Here is a 9803-nt window from a genome sequence, read left to right as displayed (position 1 = left end):
TTTTCCTCTTTATAATATTAGTGTAGATTACTGACTTCTACTTATCTGACATTTAGGTTTTCCACTCCAATTTTATAACGAACTAGCTGTGCCGCGCGGTTTCACCCGCATTACTCCGCTCCTGTTGATCTTAGCTTGATGATATAATATAGCCTATATTACTCGTGGATAAGTAGCTTTCGAATGGTGAAAGAATTTTTAAAATCGGTCCAGTAATTTATGAGCCTATTCATTACAATCAAACAAACAAAGTTTTCCTCTTTATAATATTAGTGTAGATTACTGACTTCTACTTATCTGACATTTAGGTTTTCCACTCCAATTTTATAACGAACTAGCTGTGCCGCGCGGTTTCACCCGCATTACTCCGCTCCTGTTGGTCTTAGCATGATGATATATTATAGCCTATATTACTCGTGGATAATGTAGCTTTCGAATGGTTAAAGAATTTTTAAAATCGGTCCAGTAGTTTATGAGCCTATTCATTACAATCAAACAAACAAACAAAGATTTCCTCTTTATAATATTATCGTATAACGAATGAATGAATAATACCGGAGTAAATAATATAAGAAGTAAATTATAAATCACTGTGAATTTTGTATGTATGTCAAGAATTTATATAATATGAAAATTGTTATGTGCATATGCTGTAACAATTATATTTTTTTATTATTTAAATAAATTTTGGAGCCTGTGTAAAACACAAGAGCATAGGCGCGAAGTGTAGATAAGCACTGCGTTTTTTAGTTAAAGCTCAATGTTTAATGCTGTCTATAAAATATATACTCAATATTGTTTTAAATGATTATTAACATTAAATTATCAAACCAAATGAAGTTTAATCCTCTTTAAGCTTTCCAAGTATTTAAATGAGGCATACGAGACGTATTATTGTAATATTTTACACAGCACCTGTCTCTATTGAACAATTCAATGGTAGTCGTCGACTTTATAAGAGTTTGCGCCGGTGTTGCAGGTAAATGGCATAATTTGTCTACTTTCTTGAACTCTGGTAAACAAATGCATTACATAATATTATAGAGATAAAAAAGGGTCAAGAGACAGAGATTAAAATCACTTCTTCTTCGTTGAACAATAGATATTGTGATTTCCTGATTTGATTTGTGCAGATTTTTAGTTCTATTACTCGTTCAAAAACCTTTACAAACTCGCTTGATTCCTAATTTTGTAGAGCTTAGCTTAGTTGGTTAATAGTGCAAAGATAACAATTTCCCCATATTCTGCTGCAATATCTGAAGTTTTAAATTATACGATTTACCTGCAACATAAACATTGAATCGACTGAGTTTCTGAATACATTACAGCGCCTTTGGAAAATATATTTTGAGCTCAAATCCCTGTTTGCTCTAGCTCCTAATAAATGTATCAGCAGCCTATATCCATTAGATAAGATAATATATAGCTTTGTTTCTTTATCAATATAAAGTCCATATGTATCATTAGACTATTAATCTAATATGAATAACTACATATGCATATCTTGGAAACAGATAAATAACGAAATTTTCGTTTTTTCACTGACGTTAAATAACACAACGAAAGTAGTCTCAATGTGTAGCGTACTTTTTTAATATTTAATTAAAATCGGATACATGAAAAAGTGGTTATAGCCCAGCTTTTTTCATGCACAATCACAGTATAAAAGAAAATAGGGAACTGTATTTATACAAGCAATGTTGATATACAGAAGCAACACTGCCATACCATACAATATTTCTCCTTGATTCTTGTAATAACATCGTTTATTTGGGGTTTTGTTTATTAATATGAGGGTAATGGGGTGTGATTCGTCAGGAGCAGATAAAAGGCCGCATTATTGTGGTTAAACGATCGAATAGATTACTTTCATTAATGTGAGCACATCCCATTAGTAATGAGAACTTTCTTGTTGTGACAGTTCCATAATTTTGGAATATTCCACTCTATGATAACATCAACTTTAACGTCGATATTTCTGAACCTTTGTTTGTACTTATTATGTGCTTTATAATACTATACTATATACGTGAACTGCAATATTGAACTCCGGACTCCCTATTTAAGTATTTTGTTTATGATACGTTTTATATATTCTCAACAATTTAAATAACAACCCGTCGGCTAAAACGAATTGGTTTCTCAACCGATAGTTTACGTTAGAACTTTGACGTAAATCTAATAAAACTTATGTGGTGTGGGTTAAACTATGCCACATACTATGCTTTAAATCCATATGCATGTATTTTTATTTTGTACATTTTTTTATCTATGCCACAAAAATGTACAAAAGCACGTTCTAAAAATTGTAACAGTGAAGCCCTCTGGGCATGTAGGTAATGGGTCATACGTGTTATTATTTTTAGTAAATGTAGTCCTATTGTGCCTCGCTAGACCGAGAATTTAGAACGAGGAACTGAATAAACCACTTCCTTTTGCTTGTTATATTTGCGGGATAAATAGTGTCCGAAAGAGATAATATTTAAACAGAATATCGTGAAAATAGGTAATTTTTTACAAAGGTCGTACAAAATTATGATACTTTTTTTATAATGTTAATTTTATTATTTGTGGCTGACTTTTGTGACAATGTATTCAATTAATTATATCTTCAAAAATATCCAGTACCTACAGTAAGTATCCTTCAGTAAAAGAATTTGGAATGTATGTTTTTACAAAATAAAACAGCAAGTGTTTCAATTTCAACTAATTGTTTCCTAAAATACAGCTGGACTCTAAAAAAAAATAAAGTAAAAAGTAAAGTAGAGTCAAATCTGGCACTTTAAAACTGATTGATATATTACCAGATCAAAATATTATGTACTCGTAATTCATCAAAAGCCTTTTCGTGAAAAGAACAATTCGCGCGAGAGAAAAATGTTTAACGGTTTATATTTCAAAATATTAATGCCAACGCGTCTGTTGTGAAAAGATGGTTTGAAACGAGTTGAAGCAACGTCTTACGTCTATTTTGTCGGGTTTACTGTTATATCCCCTCAAACGATGAAAGAGTGAAACTATTTTAAACATTTTATTAAATAATAAAGTAGGTACTTGCTTTTAAAATGTTTATTGACAAGTTTTATAGTGTTGAGATTTAAAATGTCGATAGCAATAATTTGTGGGTGATTTATTTGCAATTATATTGTTTAGCAGTTATTTGCGTCAAACAAAATATGTACTTATAATTATTACGGCCGTTTTGAATTAAATTTAACAAAAATTATAAAATTTAAGACATTTTCGATTGCATTATTAAACTGCTTCATTACTTATGTATGTATAAATGCCCAGATACAATTACATAATTTAAGTTCAAATAAATATTTATAAATATAGCTTTTAAAAATTGACTTGTGTTTAGCAAAGTTTCCTCGTTCCTACTCTACATATTTCAACGTAATAGGTAATACCTTCTCATTACGTTGTGTGCGATATTAATATAAAATCTATCATCAATAGTTGTCAATACATTGTAAAATTATATTTTTGTGACTTTCAATCTCAACAGTATTTCGCGAAGATGGCCACGTGAAACAATAGGGTACGAGGAAAATTCGACAGGGAAAGTGTAAGGTTACTTGAAAGAAGATACAAAATTTGGGTCAGCACTTTGATTTGTTACACAAAATCATTTTAATTAAGGCTATTGTTGGCTTTCTATCACTTTGTTACTTTTTCAGTTTTTCATGTACAAAATATATTGGCAAACAAAAGGAACCTAATAACTGAATAAAGACTTCGTTTCGTCGTTAAATATTGGTCTGTTTAAGTATTTAAAATACTTAAAACCAACATTATATAAATGTAAAATTATATGTGAGGTTTTGTCTATTATTAGAATATATTTGACACAATTTCATGCTACAATTCGTACTGGATTAAAAACAAACTAGATATACGACAATATCCAATTATCTGAAACCAAAAGGAAAGTGTATTTCAAATTAATAAATATTTTACAAGAACAGGAAAGCAAACAGCTATATCAATACACATGGTGTTTAATTTTTCAACTCGCACAAATATTTGAGTCGGTCTCGGCTAAAGAATTCCCAGCGTAATAAAAGTACTGCAACTATGTACTTAATATCCGCGCTTATATTTAGTAGAGCGGTTAATGTACTTACTTCCACTTGAAAAATGTTACAATCTGTTGCTGTCGTCTTCTAGTGAAATATTTGCTGACAACGCAAATATTTTTTACTATAAAGAACATATATCCTTTATGAAACATCATATCTTATGTTTAGAAATATGTTTTCTTTTCGTCGCTACGTAGCATTTATTATAATAAACGTTATGTTGTGTGAAATTTGGGTATAATTTATCAAATAATAAGAAAAAAGGTGCTTTCAATCGTAAAGTATATAATCAGAAAAGAAAATAACTATAGAAATGACAAGACATCTTAATTACGGTAATGATTCTAATCGCCGCGGCCGGAGATATTCCAAGAACTTTTTATAACGGCATAAATTAATCTCTTAGCAAGCTTTATAGACAATGCATGTCTACGAATGTTCCCAGAATATTACTGAATTAATTTATAATGAAGTTAATTATGATAGACTTTTCATTTTACTTTAAAGGTAGGAATAATTAACTCGCTAATATAACAAGTTGGATTTCCCTTGTGAGTGACTGTTCTGACAGTTGGTCAACATCAGGGTACAGGGCACAAAAGCCTAGTTGAATAATCTTGATCTATGTGTATATAAATGTTTATAACATTTTGTCTATTATCTATTTATATAAAAATTCACAAATACCAGATCTTAACAGAACAACTAATAACAACGCAATCTGATTCGCATTGCGTCTGACTTAGGTATTTACGACGACTTTGCTAATTGAATTTTCATCAAAGTAAACCCTGAGTGAGTGGTATCATTGCCACCTTTTTAGCTGTTGACTGTAGAAAGGAATATTTTGGAATCTAGACTGATTACGTCTGTCTGTGACATAGCTCCTGAATGAAATGAAGAAGGCGCGGTTTTAAATCGAAAGTTTTGTCTGCTGAAATTATCCTTATTTATGCTATAGCTATTGAAATAGTCATTCATTTAAAAACTCTCTCTAACTTAATACTAAATTTTAAAATAAATATTTATTTTGGTCTATTATTCCTTCAGTCGCATATTCCGCACTATACGCTTGGCCTGAGTTATTATATTTAATACAATTAAGTATTTATAACCTTTCAGATTAAGTATATAGTGGAAATATTTATAATACATTGACTATAACCTCTATACAGAGGTACTCTGCACGTTACTGTGCAAACATACACTATTATTTCTCGTGAAAGTATCTCAGGAGTCAGTTGAATGTCTCCCCTCGCACGGCAATAAAAGGGTTTAATCTTCGTGAAACACACAGTACAGCTTTCTTTCAAATATTGCACGCACTTCATAGTTGAAGAGGTCTTGCATATGAATAATATTTCTTCACAATGGTGTATTTGTTTAATACTGGAAGTCTGTGTAAGGTATTATAATTGAAATGTATACAATTGTAAAATATCTATAAATATTTATAAGCCTTGGATTTATGTACTTTTAAAAGTTCTGTTCATTTCACTCTCACGAAATATAATCGGACACAAAAATTTTCTATCACAAAAATAATAATTTTTTGGTTTAATACCTAGTGTTTGTGGGTGTTTTTATTAAGAAATTCAATACTAGAATTAAGAAAGCTTTTAAGCTCCAAAGACAGAAAACATGACATAAAAATTCAAAAGCTACATGAGGCACACAAGACCTTTGTCCTTATGTTAGGTTGTGTTATTCGCTCTAGCAACGACAAATTTACTTATGTTAACCCGCAACATTTCGATTTTTGATATATTAGCCCCAAAGATAAATTTAAATAGAGTGAACAAATTAAGGGTCATAGTCACTGCATTAGGTATAGTCAAATAAACAGTCAATAGTTACATCTTATCTCATTGTAACTAAATTCCCTAAGGTACGCTCTGGGCTCATTGGATTAATCCATCTAAAGTGTAGGTCAACAGGATACATTAATTCGATCTTATGTAATCAGGAATGGTTCAGGAAAGTTGTAAACGTGGGATAAATACCTAAGTACGTACAAAATACATGTGAACGTTTTTAAAACATACAAATGTACGAAAATTTTAAGTAGGTACTGCCTTATATGTACAGTTCTACACATAGTCCAAATGTAATTTTGTACCTTTTGTAGAGTAGGTAAGTGAGCACTTAGACAAACTCTATATTAAAAAACCTATTAATAAAACATTTTAATTATATTTTTAATTGAGGTAAGATTAACTTCCTTAAAACTTTGTTTCTGATAAAAACTTTTATTCGTAGATAGGTATTAAAATCTAAAAAAAGTACTATAAATGCGAACAAAGGCACGGGCAGAAGGCATGTCTAATTAATAACAGCACGGTAAATTAATTAGATGTGCTGGTGTCTGTAATATATTGATAATCCTCAACACGGCCCATGTTTGAAAGCGTATTTAGTATAAAACCCTTATAGACAAAAGACTGCTGATAGAATATAATAACACATTCATCACATATTTTAAGCGACAATATACAACACAGAATATTATATGTATAGGGAATTTGATTTAAACAGAAATATATATGTGATAAATAAAATATTTATATCATGAGGCAAACGTTGACATCACAATATATAGGTACCTAAGTGTAGCTATAATAAAATATGCCTCTGATAGCCTATCTGATACTTTTTGATGTTACACATCATACATTATTTATCATTTTAAATGGCAGATAAGTTAAACAGAAAAAATCGGGAGCTGTGAAACCCAGCCATAAATCTTTTATTTTAATTCTTGCCCTCTATTATTTGACATTCGTCTCCTAATAGTTTTTCCTGAACAAAAGAAGCGGGAAGCTTCGTATCAGTTACCGTTCCTCACATTGACATATCAATCGTTCCTGCGCTTTTCACTGAAACGTAATGAGAATGATTCACATTGTCAGAAGACGAATCTATTGAAGCGAACAAAAGGAAGTAACTAATGTTTTCGATAACGTTATGAAGTGGGTACAGATTACGCGACAGGAAATGTCACGAGTAACCCGGTGTTTTTCTGAATATGAAAAAATTATCCTGCTTGGATTTTCATATATGTACACGTGTGCACAATGTACATACTGAAATAATTCTGATCTCTTTCTGTTAGCGAAAAATGTCGCTCATCGTGTACTTTATATACAATCATAGTTTTTTCTCCGCTTAAAATACGACTTTATTCATTAGGTTTTTGCAAATATTTATACTAATTAATTATTATTATACCCTCATGAGTAGGTATTAATTAATGTAATTATACCAACAAATTATAGCCTTATTAGAAAGTGGATTTCTTAAATAAAGTGAGTACCTATTATAATATTTAATTGGAGATACGCTAATTTCAGCTGATTATTAATTAGAAGCTATTCAAGATTATTACAAGTACTAGCTGCGCCGCGCGGTTTCACCCGCGTGGCTCCCCTCCTGTTGTTTAATGTAACTTTTATGGATATTTCCCGTTTTATTTTTTAAAAGTTATTATTGTCATTTTACTCATTAGGTTAAGGGCTTTCGATATCAGTATAAAGTTTTTTGATATCTGAAATAGTTACGGAATAATCGCCTGTGCACACTTAACGATTACACCCTGTATAGCCTATAGCCTTCCTCTATAAGGGTGCACTCACACACATCAGTCACCGTCAAGTCACCGATGACTGATCGGTGACGGTTTGTGTACGTATCCACAAACACCAGTCACCGTCATGTTGTCCGTCAGTCACGTCGCCGGTTTGACTGAATCATTGAACACATACATCAGGTTAGTGAGTGATTAGACATGTGTCACGCTAGAGAACATGTAGCAATTGACGGTAGCACGACGCTGACTGAACTGAGACGTTGTCTTTTGACGGGTGAGTGGGGATAAAAGTATGATACATGTATGGAAAGATTATTTGACGTGCCTGACCGGGGACGTCACTGATAGATTTCGTGCCGGCGACTGTCGTGTGGGAACAGAGTCATACTAGAACTATTAATACATATTTTTTTTTAATCCTGTCCGGTGACGTGCCGTGACGGTGACTGATGTGTGTGAGTGCACCCTAAATGGGCTATCTAACACCGAAATCATTTTTCAAATCGGACCATCAGTTCCTGAGATTAATGCGTTCAAACAAACAAACAAACAAACTCTTCAGCTTAATAATATTAGTATAGATAATATAAAATTTGATACGGGAAGACCGACTATAGGTAAGTGTTATTTTACGCTTATAGGTATTTTCCATTGTATTTTTTTTTAATTAATAATAGTAATTCTGTTGACTTTTTAATAAAAATAAAGTGAAGAGAAGACTTGATGGGTTTGATTACTGTATTATAATAAAAATCAATCAGAAAAATAGATGTGAAAGGCATCTTCCCTATTAAGAGCAAATTATTATTTTTCTGTATTTTGACGATTCAAACACTTTTAATAGGTGTATAAATAAATGTTTGAGTTTGAGAATCATTGGGGATTGAGATTGAGAAACCTCTCTTATATACATTTATTATACTTACATGATTCCGTAATATTATGAGTACAAAAAGGTAAATAGGACATTAATAAAAACCCAAAATTACTTGTATTCCATTTATTAACATGTTTTATTGAATTGCACATTGAATACTCGTAGGTAATAACAACAAATATTTACATCTAAATTTGCTTGAGCTTGAGCTTTGTAACGAAACTTTCATTTAATTTAATATACTATATTTATGTTTAATAACCTTACCTATCTATTTGATTTATTTTATCTCTGTCGGTAAAAATGAATTTTGGTCGAAATTTTAAGTATAGAAGAAACACAAATAAAATCTATATTTGAAAATAGTTTGGAAAATCCAAAAGTGCACGCCTCATAATTTTTTTTTAATAATTATTTACTAATTATTATTTTTGTTTATTTAATAACAATTAAACCACATCGAATCAGACCCTGAAAAATGAAAGGGTTCTATTCCTGAGCATAATCAAGCGTAAGAGAGAAAAAAAGACTCGATTAGTACCTAAAGTATTTCGGTCGCTATCGTGTTAACAAGAAAATCCTCCGCACATACACACGGACGTCCAAGACAGAACTTTTTTAAACTGTTTTTTAACTAGTTTAAATAACAAAAATGACATCAAAAATATCATGAATGTTAAAAATAGTGTTTTTTCTTAATATGTGTGTGTATACAGGGTGTAATCGTTAAGTGTGCACAGGCGATTATTCCGTAACTATTACAGATATCAAAAAACTTTAAACTGATATCGAAAGTACTTAACCTAATGAGTAAAATGGCCATAATAAATTTTTAAAAATAATACGAGAAATATCTAAAAAATTAACTTTAAACCCTCCCATACATTTAGTATGAGATATGAATATCCCATGTACATGGGTTGATCCAAAAGTAATGATAATCAGTATTAAACAAGGTCATTACAGTTAAAATAATTATGTATTTCTCTAGATAGTCTTCTAACTAGATAATATACTTCGATATTTTTTTTCCTTAACTTAGAAAAAAAAACTTTGACTTCATCTACAAAAACCCCTCAAAATCGGCCCTCACTTCGCTGTCGTCTTAAAATTTCTTGTATCGACGGTGTTTCTTGTGCCGAGGTAAGAGATATAATTAACTAGGAGCTAGATCTTACAAACAGGGTGGGTGTTCAAGCATTTTCAATGCCGATTTTTGATTGGCAGCCATCGCAACTGACGCTTTGTGATCTGG

Source organism: Colias philodice, chromosome 6 (genome assembly GCF_061535455.1).
Source record: "Colias philodice isolate Cphi_HAF_F1 chromosome 6, ilColPhil1 Martin Lab GWU primary, whole genome shotgun sequence".
NCBI classification, from domain to species: Eukaryota; Metazoa; Arthropoda; class Insecta; order Lepidoptera; family Pieridae; genus Colias; species Colias philodice.
Note: the sequence above shows the minus strand (reverse complement) of the source record.